The 18817-nt window shown below is 42.3% G+C and overlaps 1 protein-coding gene across 2 annotated transcripts in view; it reads left to right on the top strand.

Moving 5' to 3' along the window:
- The window catches only part of slco4a1 (solute carrier organic anion transporter family, member 4A1), a 39666-nt gene that overhangs the window by 6679 nt on the left and 14170 nt on the right, over window positions 1–18817 (top strand). Inside the window, exon 1 of one of the 2 annotated variants that reach the window (XM_063894433.1) lies at window positions 10417–10514. The exons of the other annotated variant lie outside the window; for it this stretch is intronic. The gene's annotated coding sequence lies outside the window, so the exon portion shown is untranslated. Of the gene's footprint in view, window positions 1–10416; window positions 10515–18817 lie in introns of those variants that run through there. 2 annotated transcript variants of the gene reach the window in all.

The raw sequence follows: 18817 nt of genomic DNA, 5'->3' as shown, positions 1-18817 counted from the left end.
TAAGCTGCTTCCATGACAAGACAACATGCAGTCACATATCAGTAAAGTCATTGATTTGTACACCATTAGAATCTGTGTGTGTGTGTGTGTGTGTGTGTGTGTGTGTGTGTGTGTGTGTGTGTGTGTGTGTGTGTGTGTGTGTGTGTGTGTGTGTGTGTGTGTAGTCAAAGTAATGACTCAGCCATTCCTGTCAAAGCACAAGATACCTGTCAGTCAACTCGTGAAAGGTTAAACCTCCTCTTCATTTGGCCGTTCCTTACACCTTGCCACAGCTCAACATGCTGCTCACTGCAGCCTCTGTCAGCATTCAGCAAGTCACCAAAGCTTTAGTGTATTAACCTGATGTCAATCACAGTCTCCGTGATGCACCATGAACAAATCACAGGGCGTACTGATGTAGAACATCAGGACGTTTAATCAGACAGCGGTGATTTCACAGTGAGTTGTGTCTCCGTGGTGATAAGCGTTGTGCTGAACTAATGCAGTTTAATATGAATAGATGACTGACCCAGTTTACAGAAAGAGACGGGACAGACCACAACAAAGGACTCAACAACGCTCCATGTGCTGCATTGTGCACTAAAGTAGTCATTTAGTGAGGCCACTTCAGAATCCTTCATTCCTCCCGCAGTGGGAAATGTCCGGCAGCAAAGGTACAGAGCAGGTAGAATGCAAAAAAGAGTACACTTACATATTGATTGAAAAGGCAAGCACAAATTAGTAACAATATAAACAAATACGTTTAAAACAAACATAAGTATAACATGATAAAAAAGGAGCAGTAACATATAAATGTATTGAAGGAGCTTGTAGCCGGTAAGAAATGTAAAAACAAAGTGCACATAAGTGTTTATTGCAAAGGTCAATGGAACCTATCATGTGTTAACATAGCTTTATTCTTCTTTGGCTAACTACCTGTTGCAGTACGACCAGCAGGGTTCCAAACTTATTTTCCAGCCTCACTTAATGGAGCTGAAATAAATGTAAAAACTGATTAGGGACCGTGTGGTAATGAATGGTAGGGTTAGGGTTAGGGTGATTGATTGCTTGATTGATTGATTGTGATTTTGAGCCTTAGATCACACCATTATTATGGATTGTTATGTGTGCAATGATGCATTGATGACTCTCCCTTACACCACCCGTCATTCACTGATGAGATATAGAAGCAATATTTTGAAAAAGTTGGAAAAGTGTGATAGCAAAGTCAACTCACTTATCTTCAAATGGAGCTTACAGAGCCACACAAACCAGGGTTTCTAATTGCACTGTATGTGTATTCCAGTCCATATTCAATGTTCTCAGTGTTTTCCCTCTGTGATCATGGTGACACACTAGCACGACAGATGTTCACAAAGCATGCACATGTTCATACACTGGCACCTACTGTTACCCTCCATGATTCCTTGAAAGCAGAGGTGCTGCTGAGGCTAAGTGCAGACAGCCAGAGAGCTCTCCAGGTCTCCTCTTACATGCACATGGAGGACAGGGAGGTCCCTTCTTGAAGAAGTTCCCTTTGAGACCATGCTGACATGAATGAAATGTAAGCCCTGTATTGGCTGGATTTCTAGGTCAGTTCTTCCAGTTGGTTTCACCGCCAACAGGACACATGTGCTGGCATGTCTGAGAGAAGTAGGGCAAGGGGATGATGCTCATCTGACTGTCTGAACTCACACAGCTTGGAGCCAGGGCTGCCCTCACCTAGAGATTTTTTTAGTCGACCAGTAGTCGTCAATGTAGGCGATTAATCGAGTAGTGTTGCACGTTTATGATATGTTATGATTATTAATATTACTTTTTATACTTTATTCAGTTCCTGAGAAATAATGTTATTAGTAACATCACCTGACAGTATACTACATAACAGATCAAATAAAACTGTAATAGTGAGCCTTTAAAATGTACATTTAATTTGAAGTGGAGAGCGCATGGACAAAGAGGCAGAAACAGCAGAAGAACCAGCAAGGATTCTTAATGTTTGTCATGATCCTGGTTTCGTGTCTGTCATGTCTTGTGTTGTGTGTTTTATTTTGAAAGGTTTTCCCCTCTTGTGTCAGGTTAAGTTTCACTCCCTGTCTTTAGTTTCCCTCCTTCCCCTGATTGTGTCATTGTGTTCACCTGTTGCCACTGTGTTTCTCCTCCCCTCTCCAGCTGTGTGTTGTTTGCTGATTAGCCTTATTAGCCGTATTTAGTCTTGGTTCCCCTTTTGTCTCTTGTTCAGTCGTTGTCATTTCTTCCCTGATGTTGTACATGTTACCTGCCTGTTCCTGCCCGTCCGTCTGTCTGCTGTCTGCTGTCCCTGTATCCCCTGGTTAGTGTTGGTGTGGTTATTTTTGGTTGAACGTACAGCTTTAATTTAAATAAAGCTCACCTTTTGTTTGGCCCATACCTGCCTCCCGTTCATTTTACTGCACTTGGGTCCTGTTTCCCCAAACCCTGACAATGTTTGTCAGAAAAAGCAGCACGTACACACACTGAACATTCAGTTCAAGTTAGTTAGTCTTGTTAAATGTAAGTAAATATAACAAATCAATAAATAATTCACAGCAAATGGAAACACTTGAAAATATGTGAAAAGTTGTATTAATTTTTTTCTTAGGTCAGAATTATTATATATTATTGGTCTAATGGTATATAGTAATACAAGACTGGGCTCCTGCCAGATTCACCCCTGCAGTTTTCCTCCGTTATGAGAAAGGAACACATGATGTCGGAGATAATTAAGCTCTGTGTTTTGTTAAGAAGCCGGCTTTTGGGAAGAAGCACTCTGGTTGCGTGCATGTCACCTTCTTGAGGTCATCCTTACACGTTCAATATATATATATATGTACAGTATATATATGTATATGTCTGTATACATTGTCTTACTTTATCCGACACATCGCCACAAAACGTGTCAGCATTTGACATTTCTATTTTAAATGTCAAATGCGCACGTGTCAAACTGGACTTGACACACATTTTCTGATATCCTTGTATGCAGTTTCCTGTTTGCCTACTCATCCTGCTACTTTCAAATAGCTTAAACCAACTTGACTTATTATAATAATCTTTCAAGCTTGAGAATATAAAATATGTTTAATTAAAATTTGAATTAATAAAATGAAGTATTAAATAGGTCTGCACACGGCCGGTTTTTGTTGGGGCCCTTGGGCAAAAATGTGCTGCATGGGCCTCCATTAATTAATCTATTGTTACACTCAGAAATGAAATGATCTGTTGTTAATGGATAGGTTGATTGACAGAAAATGATCTGCACATATTTCTTTTTTATTATTAATCGTAAGTCAGTTCTCAAGCAAAATGCCAAATAAGTTCTTGTTGCAGCTTTTCAAATGTAAGCATGTTGTGCTTTGTAGTGTTTTATATCATTTCAAACTGCGCACGTTGTTGTATGTTAGACAAAACAAGTTATTACATTTCAAATTCAAAGGAGCTTTATTGGCAGGAACATATCAAACGCATATAATTCCCAAAGCAAGGTGTTACAACAACAACGTTTATAAAAAGAATACTGATATAAAAACATACATCAATTCTAAGACTAACCTTGAAGAGAAACGGTGATGAACATTTCCATTCAATCTTTACTGTAAACTAATGGACTTTTTGAAAACCATTCACATTGGGTTGTTCTAGAGTTGAGTATCAGTCCTGTATTGTCTTTTTATGGTGGAATCATTTGAGCGGATGGAGAGAACTGAATGAACGGTTCAGCAGACCATTGAGATGCTTCATCTCCAGAGAGGTGAGGGGTAAATGAGCAGCGCTGTCTGCCGCCTGTGGGGCTTCTTGATGTTTGCTCGCTTATCTGCAGCCAAACCGAAGACCTTTATTGGGTCATTGCCTACTTTGTCCCCATTAATTCCCCACAGTGACATTTGGGCCAGAAGGGTTGGATTACCCTACTGTAACACAGGTGAATACTCTACTGGGAGAACTGGAACTGTTTAGAACAACATCACTTGCCTGGGTGCTAGTAGACTGACCTCTAAAGTGTTATCAAAGCTGGTAAAGCTGCTGCTATTTTTTCTTTCTTCCTATCATGTTAGATTGAGGGCAGAATGGACATTGCAGTGAATCCTGCTATGGTCACTTATACCAAGTTCCAAGTTGGTGAGCTTCATAACAAGCTCCAAGAATCCCACAGCTTACTGACAGTCCTGTGTAGCTGCTTGAGGTTAAGACCCTTTCTAGTCTTACCAAGAAAAGCATTTGCAGAATGAAATAATGTGAAGGATTGTGACAGGACAGTATAAGTGGTGCTTTGTTATTGGACGATTGTGCTAGACATGGAATGCCATTAACAAACACCATGTTAGTGATTCATAGTTGTACTTGGTACCAGAACACCCTAGGTAAAAGATCCTGTATCAACTCATAGTTGTTTCATTACACCTGCTGCCTCATGGAGAGGTGCAAAGCTGACAACCAATCACTACCTGTTGTGTATTGTTCCATTACCATTCCCCAAAAGGGCATCTCTTTGGTGGCCTCAGATCTGGTCACTGTTATGTCGTCAGTAATCAACATCTCTGAAATCTTCAGGTTTGTAAATAAAGGAAAACTGAACTAAACGGTCACATATCTAGTGTTACAGGCAGACTATATTTTCTTACTAAGAATAAGTAAAATAAAGGCTGTGTATATCTTCTGGTCAATGGATTCTGGACGCTTATAACTTGTGCAGGGTCAACAAGGACACATGCACAATGCTGCTAGAGTTTAATTTATGGTGTGTATGCCTTTTGTAATTCAAGGTTCAAAGAGGTGGTTCCTGGCATAACATCAATGCTAGGTTCAAACAGGGATACTTGTTCTCATTGACTCCCTGAATCTCAGCTCAGCTCCAGTCTCACAATTTCTCATCTACTACTATATTGTTTTCCTCCAATTAAAAACAGATTTTACTTCATGGTAGTGACATTTCACTGTTTGCTGTATTTATGATTGACAGTTGCAGACTTTGTCTCATTATGCCGTTTCTCAGATGCTAAAGAACTAGATAAGGGGCGTCCCCCTTGATGTTTCAAAGGCTTTGTTAACCACGGAGGAGGAAGACTCCCCAGTACAAAGAAAATAAGTCTTTGCTATGAAGATGAAGGACCCGGTAGGTAGGGCAGAGCCGGTTGCTTATTAATATTACAACTCTGCGCTCTGATCTCACTTTGAAAGCAGAAATGAAAAGGGCGAGATAGAAAAATTAGATAGGAACGATATAAGAAAAAAATAACACAGTGAGAACCTTTCAAATTCTGGCTCATGTTCTTAGCAGTAAGGGACACAAAAACAAACAGTGGAACTGGAGGGTGTTATCTCACCATAGTGCATTGTTATCAGAGCGCCCCGGTTTCAACTCTCAAGACACTCCCACCTCTCATAATCACCTGATCCACTCACTCTCCCCTCCCCCACCTTTCATGTTATAAACTCTCAACCTCTTACCTCACAAAAGCGTTGAATCAAACCTCAGACCACGGAGGACGGGAATAAAGTTCCAATGCATTTGGCCTTCCAACAATCCTTAATTGGATTTTACACACTGGCTTCCTTCCCAAACCCTATAATATGTACTTATCACACGCGATTGGCTGAGTAGACAACAGCTCACAGCAGCATGGTTGGATAGTCCTATTCATTTTCTGTTGTTCAGCAAACAGTGGAGGACCCTCTGGTCTTCTGTGCTCAGTGTGGATCATGCAGAATAATGAGCTTGGTAGCTTGCCACCAACCCGTTGCGTTTCAGTTTCAGTGTTAAAAATTGTAGCAAAGAAAAGACCCTGCAGTGAGCATTTTAGCACATGCACATGAACATTCATTGTCAGTATTAAATAGTAGCTGTCCTAACGGCGGATATTTTTTTGGCTACCAGGAGGCAGTCAAAACATCAAAACAAGCTATTACAGCCACCACAAATAACCAACTACTTTATGGATGATTTGTTGGCAAACAAATTGGCTAGAACTCCACCAATCACCACCGAAATTCAAGTGCATAAACAAACTCGGTAGCCAGCGTTTTGTACATGAATGTAATTAGTTTGCACGGTGTCCGCAGTTGCAGCAGAATCATACATTAATGTGAGGCTGGTTTGTTCAGGACTCCTCAGAACTTGCTGTAAGAGTTTCTCAAAGTAAAAACGAACATCAGTAAGGAGAGAGCTTCACTCCTCCCAGAGAGCGTCAACATGCAGTTTGTTTAAAAACTAAAACTGTTGAATGATGAATTAGTAATGTATTTGGGGGTTGGCTAAATTTGAGACATCCAAAATGTTTTCTCTTTAAATTATTATTATTTTTGGCTTCTAGGAAGCTCACAGACTAAAGTTATACAGTTTTTTAAAGTACTGATAACCCATAGCGATACCCATCTGTTTGTTGGTCTCATTAAAGGTCTCATTATGCTCTATTTCAGGGGAGTCCAAACTACGGCCCGGGGGCCAAATGCGGCCCGCAGGCCATTTTGAATCGGCACTCTGCAATTTCTAAAAGTATAATGCAATATGGCCCACAAATTAAACTTTTGCTCGTCTTATATTGTACTTCTCAAATATATTAATGAGCCCATTTTTCAAATACATTTTAGTCATTTAAAATTTCAAACATTTTTCTCACAAATCTTAGTTTCTATTTCTATAACCAGCTTGAAATTGAACCTTCATATTTCCTCTTATTATCAGCAATTTGAAGCTTCTGTTTTAAGGAATGAGCTGACAACAAAATAAATGAAGTCCTAAAGACAGACAGGATGTAGGCAGTTTTTCCTGAAACCATTTCCAAGTATTGCGCATTATTCACCTACATTTGATTTGTTTTGCTAACTTATAACTTCACTTTTGAGGCAATATTCACCTCTATAAGTGGCCCAGCGCTCTGTATATTTTTCTGTATGTGGCCCTCTGTGAAAAAAGTTTGGACACCCCTGCTCTATTTGAACAATATATTGTAGGGCCATAGCTGTACAAAACATGTCTGTGAAGTGTTTTGCTCAAAATAGCAAACAGATCCCCTATGGAAGCATGCCTCATCCCCCTCTATTTCAGCCCTGTTCCTGAAGTGCTGATTCTGTGACTGTAGCTTTAAATGAACTAGCTGCTGCTGGCCACGCCCCTTTGGAGCTTTTGCTGGCCACGCCCCTTTGGAGCTGCTGCTGGCCACGCCCCTTTGGAGCATCATGATCTCTCTCTGAAGAGAGTTTTCTACAAGGAGAAACTCAGCTAAACGCCGTCGTGATTAAACGCCATATTATGTTCCAAACCACATCCAGCATTATCTCTGAAACAGTATGGAGCTCAAACGTTTCTCTCTCTCGGTTTACCACAAGGACAGGACCTTTATATTACACATAGTCTCTCCAGTACAGCGTTAGCTCTGAGTGTTAGCGATGCTTGCTAATGGAAACACAGACCATATTACTTCCAAAACATGTGGCGCATTGTTTCTGATACAGCACATAGCTTGTTCTTTCTTCAGAATAAATCAGAATACCCTTATTCGTCCCACAGAAGGGACATTTCAGTGTTTACCATAGAACAGTGACATTATATGTATTATCCACTTTACTCTAAGTCCCTTCTGCAGACATCCTGCTGAACACACAGACACACAGCTGGGGGGGGGGGGTTCAGCTCGCCCACTGTTTATGGGGGACATGGGGGCGGACGTTGCCGGGATTTCAATGTAAAGCCAGCCCACATTTCCGATATGACGTCATAACCGAAGCAAATCTGGATCAGCTCCCTGTGGGAATTTCCAACGTCATGTTTTTCCTCTGTTGCTGCATAAACGCTTGAATTTCCCACGAGGGATTAATAAAGATACATCTTATCTTATCTTATCAAATCTGGATCAGTTTTTTGGATTTTTCAAAAAACTGAACCAAATATAGAATATATGAGATATATTGTTTCACACAAAAAGGTTATGACAATATATGACTATTGACATATAAATAACATTGTCTGTCAACTGTGTAAAATAAGAGGATTAGATGACTTAGGCCATATTACTTCTTTAGTAAGTGACTTAGGCAAAACAGTGCACTTCTCTTTTCTGCACTACTGTGACAGATCATGGGGCTGGGTCAGCCACAAACAGTTTAACATGCTAGAGGAGCACACAGAGACTCAGAAAACAGAGGGCAGTTTGGCCGTGGTTGGCCCTTTAATTCATATATCAAACTCAAAAGTTACAACATTACAACTCATTCTTAGCTAAATAAAACTAAAGGCAAGTATATCAAATGCTGAGGAGGCATGAGCCTCTCCTCACTACTCCCTCCAGCTCTTCTTCGCTGTGTTTTTAATTGTAGCTAACCGTTTTCCATTTGAATCAGTTTCTCCCCTGAACCTTCTTTCTCAGTCATCTTGATTAATGCCTAATTATGTGGCAAATTGTCAAAGAACTGATGACACTCGACGGGCATGACATTTTTCATGGACTGAAGGTCCTGAAACTTCCTATCCTTGATTGGCAGAGTGTGTGGAAACATTCTAATCCATGCAATTACCCTATTTGGCACCTGAAACCTCTTTGGCAGTGCTTCCCACGCAGAGTTCTCCGAGAAGGATAGCTTGTAATGGACCTTGCCATCACTGCTAAACTGAAAAGCCCGCAAATTACGTACAGTTGGATCTCCAACTTTTTTGCCTGGTCTGATGCTTAAGAAGTGAGAGCCTTTCATTTGCAGGAACTCATCATGCTTGACCATCTTCACATGGTAGGGTGAGGGTCTTGTTCTTGCAATCTGGAGTATGATCATGTAGTCTCTCGGGATGATGATATCCGTTCTCATTTTCATTTCAATGGTACTATGCATGCTGTCACATTCCATTTGTGTGTGACCTGCAACAAGGTACTTCTGTGTTATTAGTACCCTATAATTCCTGGCAAGCTCGGAAAACGCATTCGCCACATTTGCATTAAGGTTCTGATAACCGCAACCATCGCGCCACACTACTATCTCCTTGATTTCTGGATTGTCTTTGATCACACCTTCAAAATGACGATATTGAAAGTGTGCAAATACCTGGCTTCTGAGGTCCCCCTCCGACTCATCCCAAATATAGCAGTACCCTTCGTTAGATTTCAAGTCAAAGAGGGTAAAGTTATGGACCTGCAGCTTCGTTTTGTAATACAGGCTGCTGGCTTGGGTTTTTGGACACAGCAGCACGACTTGCAAGTCCATTGTCCAAACAGACTTCTCATTGTTTGCTGAATCCTTGTCGCGGGATTTCTCTTGCCTCGCTTCATCCTTCTGGTTCACATGTGCCTCATATTCGTCCTTATTGATATTTCCTTGCTTGAATGACAGAAACAAATCACACTGATCTTTTCGTGGAATGAAAATGGAATACTTTCCTTCATGGATCACATGTGTGAAATGCTGGATCCCAACTGCTCTCACCTTAGCAGTTTGAGCTGCCTGTTGATATTCCCGATGTAGTTGGGAGATGGTTGTGCCTGGGTGAAGGAACTTCTTGTCTTTGTATGTCGCTGTGCTTCTGCAATAGTGCGAATCAACGGTTGGCAGATCCTTCAACCAGTCCTTAAGGAAATCTGTGACAGCAGTTTCCAGCGTTGCATTTTTGCCACTCTTAGGTCCAGATGTAGTTGGCGGGTCTGCCACTTGTTCGTCATGGTCGATGGTGTCTTTGTTCAGCCAGTGTGTAATGGTTCTTTCAGGGATACCAAGTGTAGAAGAAAAAAGAACTTTGCACACTTTAAGATTCATTCCATCCTGAAGTTTCAGTTGGTAGGAAAATTATGAAATACGCATGGATCCCTCACCAACTTTCTTTTGCTTCATGGCAACCTTTGTGACCAAAGTGGTGACGTATAACCGGTGTTCTTCCCAGTTGTTCATTGACCAAACTTTCTGAAATATCCACTGCCTCTGCTCTTCTGTAATGGATTGACAGTCTTGAGTCGTGACTCGTTGACAGAACTTCGAAAAGTTCTGTCAAAAGGTTTTTCATCAGTGGTTTTCAATCCAAACAGCTTTGACTCATTACCTCTCAGATGGTATCATTATTATCTGCTAAATATATCTTATTCAATTGCGACTAAGTGAAGACAAAACCAACTTCATACTGTACTGATATTCAGGTTGTTGCAGATCAAATATTTATTTCTCGTTCAAAATGTATTGATGTAGCCACTTATAAGAAATGCATCTAGCAGCAGACTGTGTGTGTGCTGTGTGTAAGTGTAGGCAGGGGGAAACAGAAGTTATCAAACACTGCAGTCTACCTCCAGTTGGAGGCAGCAAAGCTCCCATGAGCGGCGTCTCTCAGGTGGGTGGGAGACCTCCACCATCAGACTGCCTGCAGGACTCCCCGGATGGGGCGTGTGAGTACTGATATGCTGCCTGACTATAAGAGGCTTTTAGAGACAGACTTAGGATCAGGCATGGATACCACTTTCAATCTTCACGTTACTTCCTCTCTTCCACTTCGTCTAATTTTTACATTTAAATATCACCTGACCTGTGGATTGTCATAAGAGGGAATGGAGGTAGGAGTTATAATAGAGCATTTTTAGACTTGTATTGTTTTATATTTAGAACCTTGAGTTGGTGATGAAGTTGAATGTTCGTGGCTGAACATATTATATTGACAGGGGCTGACAATTAATGTGTAGTTAACTGTGAAGCCTGCATACTGTTGTTAATGAGGTTGTTGTTAATGTTGTATAAAACCGAACGTTTTATCTAAAGGTAGTTCTCAGAGAAGTGTGCAGTATGGATGAACATAAAGGCTTGTGCGACCAGAAAGCTATCCTAATGTAACTGCTTTTGAGGAACATAGTTCAGTTTAACTCATTGTATTTGAGTTTTATCATTGTGTTATAGACAATGTTCATTTAGGCTGTTAATAAAGATTAATTCCAGAAAATGTGCAGCTTAATTTTTTGTTAAGTGCATTCTGTATATCAGCAAATGTGTACTTTTAAATTATTTAATGAGGAAACAAGTCAGTGATGGCAGTACTCTCTTTCCATTTGCTACTTCTTCTTTATGTCACTGACATTGTTACAGGTAATTGTATTCCGTAGTTTACTTGAAAAAAAGACAAATGGCTGATAACTTATATCTGGCATTAGCACAAGCCTGTAAATTAATAGCGTTCTTAATTTATTATTATCTGAGATTATAGGAATGTGAATAAACTGCACAAATTAGTCAAAGGAAACGTAGTTCTGCATGTTGGTGTTAACCAGAGCTGTGATCCGTGTTAGCACCTGCATGCTGGAGCAGAGAGTGCATCTTACGCTTCATTACACGCTTGTGATTTTTTGGGGTTTTATAGCTTGTATAACTTCTGAACATAATCCCTTGGTATTTTATGTTGGTAAATAGCTTCCTACAGCGAGCTGTGACTCAAGCTGGTCTGTGTCTATTCTCTCAGCTGCACTGTGGCATTCATACCTATGAAGGTGTGTGTTATTTGATAATCACATTCTTTTAAATGACAAGTGGTTTTAAATAAATGTATTGTTCAAACCAAGGACTTAGGTGTGAATATATCACCTAACACACTGATGAGACACTCACATCTCCTTTAGATCAGTGGTTCTCAACTGGTGGGTCGCGACCCATTTGGAGTGGGTCGCAGATGTGCGAGTGAAAAAGAAATAGAGAAAAAAAAGTCTGATTCTGTGTCCTGCAGTGATGGGAGAAGTACTTGGATCCAGAGAGCCCGATCACCCGACATATGTATGTTTTTTTATATTAACCCAAAAAATGTGTATGCTGTTTGTTATTTTGACACACAGAACAATGGGGCTATCTACCCTTATAAATGTAATCCACACAGCCTCTCTCCTCTTCTCTCTGTGAGGAGCAGCATCTTCAGCTGTCAGAACAAAGTAACAAAAGGAAAATGCCATTAAATGTTATTGAATATGTTGGGTGATAATAGATGGATTTATTCTCTTCTCATAGTGTACCAGAATGCGTAGTTTACATGTTAGTATTTTTAAAAATACAGGGTTTTAAAACCGTTTTCACGTGTGGCAAGTTTGCAGGATTGGCTTGGAAAGTATGACTTTTTATTTAATACAAGACAAATGTGTGTCAAGGAGCGAACTCTGAGGCATGAACCCAAATGTACAACTCGGACACAGTAACAAAAACACAATATCACTCAATTGAGGAAAACTAGAACTAAGTTCAGGGACGTGGCGTACGCTGGTGTGTCTGCATAAAACACATAGGACGAACTGACACAGGACAAGGGAAGGCAAGGACAATATATACACAGTACACACACAAGATAAGGGGACACAGGTGGAAACAATCAGGGCGGGGCAGACAATCACAAGCGCGGGAGACACACGGGGGCAGGGAGCACAGTGATCTGAAACGAGAGGGAGAATTACCTTTCAAAATAAGACATGGGACAAGACAACAAAAGGACAGGACAAAAAGTAATTTAGCTGACAGCACTTATATAGGGTACTTCTCAGTTCTCTTAACTTGCATCCCTGCGTCCCTCACTTGTGTCTTTTCCTTGCGCATTAGTCCCTCCCACCAGGGATGCATGGAGAGAAGCAAGGAAACCACGTAGAGAGACAGCAAGCAAGGACATACGTTTTAAGAGCAATGGGACGTCCTTTCCTTGGAGCGTCACGTGAAGCGACGTCCGTTTGTGATGATGCCGGTACAGCTGGATCGTCTGATAGCAGCCAGCTCTGACCCCATTTCATTCACACATACAAACACCCCCCCCCCATCTGACGCCTCTGTTAGTTCACATTTGTATCATTTGTTGTGAACCCAAATATATTTAATGAAATGAGAACAAATTTCTAAAAAGATAAAAGGCATTCTTAAAAATGTAAAACAGAAAAGCTGTTCCTGCAGACAGATATTAAATCTGTCTCTTTTCATTTTACTGTGTTCATAATAATAATGAATTGGAGGTCATGAAAAAGGTTTCCACTTTGTAGTTCAGATATGATACATTAATTGAAACAAAACACTCTATAAACTGAGGAGCGATTCCCTTAGTTTAATGTCTTCACTCCGCTGTTAAACTGCTCTCAGGTTAAGAAGCATCAGATCAGTGAATGCGCTGCAGCGTACAATCAGTGACGGATACACAGTAAGGGGGCTGGGCGAGTGGCTGAGGATTTCACCGGAGGATGGTCTGGTGGTTCCTCGGTTATCGCTCCTCGGTTGTTGCTCATCGATCCCCGGTCCTCTGGCAGAAATAAGCGCCATGGGACGCTCCTTAAGATGGCGCACACAAATCAACTTCCGGTGAGACAGAGGAGCGAGGAGCGTGGAAATGACAAATAAGAGAACTGAAAAGTACCTATAGTCTTTCGGGACATGACAGTACCCCCACATTTAGGGGCGGCTCTAGACGGCCCAGGCTCTTGAGAGTTTAGGCGATTAAAGTCAGTGATGAGGGTCTTGTCGTCTACAAAGCTGTGAAGGACCCATGATTGCTCCTCAGGGCCATAACCTTCCCAGTCGACCAGGAGCTGCCCCCCTCTACCTCTCTTCCGTGCACCCAAGAGACGCTTGACCGTGTACACAGGGCCTCCAGCAATCATTCGGGGGGGTGGAGGGGGTTTGGCTGTGGGAACCATGGCGCTCTCTTTTACGGGTTTGACTTTTCCCACATGGAAATTGGGGTGCCCCTTCATTGACCTGGGGAGACGCAGTGTTCCTGAAGCCGGGTTGATGATCTTAGTGATGGGGAAGGGACCCACAAACCAGGCAACCAGACAACTTGCGGGAGAGGACATGGAGGGGAAGGTCCCATGTAGAGAGCAAAACCTTTTGGCCGGGCTGGTACACTGGCGCTGGTTGGCGCCCTCGGTCTGCTGCCCGCTTCATGCTCTCTGAGCTTCTGCTGAGGATCGACCGAGCTGCAGCCCCTATGCGGTGGCATTGCCTGATCAGAGCTTGGGCAGAAGGGACCGTGACCTCTCTCTCCGTGGCTGGAAACAGGGCGGCTGGTAACCGTGGACACAATGAAATGGGGACAGGCCTGTGGCAGATTTTGGAAGCGTATTGTGCACATATTCAACCCAGACGAGGTGCTTGTTCCAGGAGGATGGTTTCTGGGACACTAGGCAGCGAAGTCCGGTCTCCAGCTCCTGGTTTAGGCGCTCAGTCTGGGCGTTCCGGGTGGTACCCAGATGAGAGGCTTGCTGTGGCACCGATGAGACTGCAGAACTCCTGCCAGAGGCGTGAAACAAACTGGGGACCCCGGTCGGAGACAATATCCTTAGGGAATCCATGGAGACGAAACACATTTTGAAGCATGACTTCAGCCGTCTCCTTAGCGGACGGCAACTTAGGCAAGGCAATGAAATTAGTCATTTTAGAGAATCGATCCAACACTGTGAGTACAGTGGTGTTACCTTCTGAGTGGGGCAGCCCAGTGACGAAGTCCAGGGAAATCTCTGACCAGGGTCTGTTGGGAAGTGGGTTGAGCAATCCCATCCTGGCCCTGGAAGAGGTCTTGTTGCAGGCGCAGACAGGACACGCCTCCACGTACTCCTTTACTTCCCTCGCCATGGCCGGCTACCAGAAACACTGCTTTATCATGAACATTGTTCTTTTGACCCCGGGATGACAGGTGAGCAGCGAGGTGTGAGCCCAGTGGACCACCTGTGGTTGCTTGGCTTCGGGAACGAACAGCCGGTTAGGCGGGCAACCACTAGGTGCAGGGCTCACACCGTTAGCTTGCTTCACCTCGTTTTCTATTTGCCAAGTCACCACTCCTAGCCCACGGTTCAGTGGTAGGATGGGTTCAGGCTCCTTGGCTACAGGCTCAGGGTCAAACAGACGAGAAAAGGCATCGGGCTTGGCGTTTTGAGACCCCGGTCTGTAAGCAAGAACAAAGTCAAAGCGGTTAAAAAACAAGGTCCATCTAGCTTGGCAGGAGTTAAATCTTTTAGCCCTTTTTATATACTCCATATTCTTGTGATCAGTCCAAAGCACAAATGGATGCTCATCCCCCTCCAACCAATGTCTCCACTCTTCTAGTGTCACTTTCACCGCCAGTAGCTCACGGTTTCCTACGTCATAGTTTCTTTCTGCTGGGGACAGTTTCCTGGACAGAAAATCACAGGGGTGGAGCTCTCGGCCGGAGGAGACCACACAAAAGACACCTTGGGAGACGTGAGGGTATGAAGGGGGGCTGCCATAGCGCTGAAGCCCCTCACAAAGCATCTGTAAAAATTGGCGAAGCCTAAAAACTGTTGCACCTTTTTACGAGTGTCAGGGGTGGGCCAATTAGCCACTGCGCTAACCTTTGTTGGGTCCATCTAAACCTGGCCTGGTGAAAAGATGAAGCCCAGGAACGAGACGGTTTCAGCGTGAAAGTTGCATGTTTTGGAGCAGTCTTTGGAGAACCTGGCGGAATCAATGTCAGGGGGGTAAATCAGAATGTCATCCAAATAGGCGAAGACAAAGCGGTTCAAAAACTCTCTTACCACATAATTGATCAAGGCTTGGAAAACCGCAGGAGTGTTTGATAGTCCAAATGGCATGACTAGGTACTCATAGTGCCCCGTAGGGGTGTTAAACCCGGTTTTCCACTCGTCCCCCTCCCTGATCCTGACCAAATTTGGTGAAATCCTTAGCGTCGTGAAGCTGCTCAAACGCGGATGAGATGAGAAGGAGGGGGTACCTGGTTTTGACTGTAATATCGTTGAGGGGAGCATAGTCAATACAGGGCCTGAGAGATCCGTCTTTTTCGCCTACAAAAAAAACCCCTGCACCTGCTTGGGATGAAGAGAGGCGAATAAGCCCTGCCTTGAGAGATGCGTCTATATTGTCATGATCCTTGTTTTGTGTCTGTTTCCTGCTTTATATTGGAATAAACAATCACCTGTTGCCCCTGTGTTTCTCCTCCCCCCTCCAGCTGTGTCTTGTTTTGTGATTACCCTTGTGTATTTAGTTTCTGTCGCCCTTTTGTTTCTTGTTCGGTTGTCATCATTTCCCACCTTGTCTAGTCCATGTGCTAAACACAGAGATAGAGTCAGTAAATCGAAAGTCAAAGCAAGCTGGGATCAAACTGTTGAGTCTATTCTCCCAGCTGCACTTTGGCATTCATACCTAGGTGTGTGTGTGTGTGTGTGTGTGTGTGTGTGTGTGTGTGTGTGTGTGTGTGTGTGTGTGTGTGTGTGTGTGTGTGTGTGTGTGTGTGTGTGTGTATTTGCCTGAATTGGCATTCATATGAGGCTTTGAAAAAATTAGGCAGCAAACAAATCACTAATGATGAACCTGGGAACACTTTGGTATTAATAATGTTACTTAAGTAAAATGTAAGAATAACACTTCTTATCTGCGCATAGTTATTGGTGCAAACTGTTTTAATTTTTAAGTTATTAACTAATTATAAGGGATTGAAGGCGTTCTATTCTGCTCAGCTTCATATATTTGTATTACATATGCTTTGAAACTCTACGAAATATTTCATGCCCCCCACATCCCTCTGAAAGCCCAGTCTGCTCAGATTTGTTAGCCAGCCAACTCTGTTGTGATTGGTCAACCACTTGAGAGTAGCAAATGCCCCCTCCATTATTAGTATATCACGTTGAATGTAAAGACAATACGCTTCTATTACATGCATACAGCGATTTGCAACGTTTAAGTGACCAGCCTCACATTTAACATAGCTCCAAATAAAAGCCATGTTGTACATTTAAGCTGGTCGTTTTTAGCTGAGCGGATTTTCGCCTGTAGAAATTAGACATTTTATCAGTGACTGAGTGCATTTACAACAGCGCTGGAGATATTGTCAACTTAACTTGCAAGTTAGCCAAACTAACTTAAAGTGTGTCATCTTTTGCTTTGGTCTGGATCTGCATAATGGGTTAGGGTAAGGGTTTAGGGTTGGAATAGTTTTTATGTTGGTGCTGGTCCAATGCTGTGATCTTTAATAGTGCTTCCTAGAGAACTGTGCATCTTATGCTTCATTAGACCTGTGTGATTTTTTTAGCCAAGGCTACAACTGTGTTAGCAACTACACTTCCACAACAGCTCCACAACCACAAGTTATAAAGAACATTTACAGATGGTGACCCTAAATCACCAGATTGGCCCAACAAAGCTGGAACTACCCAGTCCTCCATCAGTAACTATTGCGAATATATGGCGTTAGTCGGGGGCGAATATAGTATAGTAGTGCATACAAAGGGAGGTTCCGTTCCCATAGCAGTAAACAGCATCTTCTTGATGTAGCCCAGTTATTCCCTAGTTTAATCAGGGAAGGGCCCTGAGTTTGTTCACTCAATAAATCAAATTTACAATAAAGAATACATAAGGTAATGTTGTCTTATTTCTCTTTCGTTATCCTGTTTATATTTTACAAATGTACCCTTGTGTTATCTTGAGTCCCTTTACGCAGCTTTAAATAATGTAATTTCACTAGTCACTTACCTTAAACACATGAGTTTAAATACCTCTATTCACAGAAATCACCAAATTTCACACTGGAATCAGTTTAAGGAATCGAGATCTCAATTATTTACTGTATACTTGTGAACAAACAACATTCATATACAGTCAGAATGTGCCTTCAATAATGTCAGATTAATAATCCCTTTAACTGGAAATTATTATAATATCAAAAATAGTTCAGGTCACCTTTGTATCAATTTCACACTTAACTCAGTGGGCCCACACTCATTCAGCACACACACAGACACACACACACACACACACACAGACACACACACACACACACACACACACACACACACACACACACACACACAACACACACACACACACACACACACACACACACACACACACACACACACACAAAAAAGCCGGCAAATAACATGAAATAAAACCCCTCACGTTGCAGGCCTGATTTGATGCTTGAGAGCGTTGAAAGTCAAAACTATTTGTCCTCTTCACTCAAATGAGCAATACAACCAAAGCGATACCTGAACATCTGCAACTCCAAACTGCAACTGCACCGATCCCTCAGTCTCAGATGGCGATCAGCGGTGGCGGGAAGGTGTCCAGCAACGGCGTGCTCTCTCGTATTGTCCAAAACACCTCACTGTGTCTCCAACTTGCAGCAAAATTGGTAAAGATCCTCAGGGTGTTCATGCCGAAAAACCCCAAACTGAAGCCAATAGCGCAAGCTGAGCTAGCTATGACATGGCTAAGAGTACATTCACTTTATTAATGAATGCTAACACTCAGTTGCTAACAAGCTAATATACACACGTCGGTAACTCTGTGACAAACTTTGAGTAGAAAGGTATCCAGTTCCTTGCAGACGGTGTGTAGAAAACAGTCCATATGAAGACCGTCGAGTTGATAATCTTGGGACACTGACTTTGTCAGTCCAGCCACCACTCTGACGCACTCTCTCCATCCACTCACTTTCTGCAACTTCGACCCCGACCCCATGAACCAATCAGTGACCAGCATTTTCCTTATTCACAAACACTACTTCCTCTTTCAACCATGAACTTTCTAAATAACACACAACATTTATAATGATACCTTTTAGTCTTTTAAACAAACATATTACACTTTCCCTTTTAAACTGTTATGAAATATCTTTTAATCGTTATCTTTGCAGAAACTAGATATTTTAACCAAACGTATAACTAAATGACATATTTATTATCTTGTTTTAATATCACTGTAAGGGTTATTTTCAACCTGGTTACATTGATATGTTGTTGCAGGTAAACAAACAACTCAACCTCTGCTTGGGAATGGATCTGCGTAGCTGTTATGGAGCTTTATTCATAAGAACACAGTAGCCTACTTGAATAAATGTGACTTTCCATCACTGCCAAAACCTTGACTGATGACGACTGTC

The sequence above is a fragment of the Eleginops maclovinus genome, chromosome 1 (assembly GCF_036324505.1).
Source record: "Eleginops maclovinus isolate JMC-PN-2008 ecotype Puerto Natales chromosome 1, JC_Emac_rtc_rv5, whole genome shotgun sequence".
NCBI lineage: Eukaryota > Metazoa > Chordata > Actinopteri > Perciformes > Eleginopidae > Eleginops > Eleginops maclovinus.
This window is presented reverse-complemented; position numbering and strand designations above follow the sequence as displayed.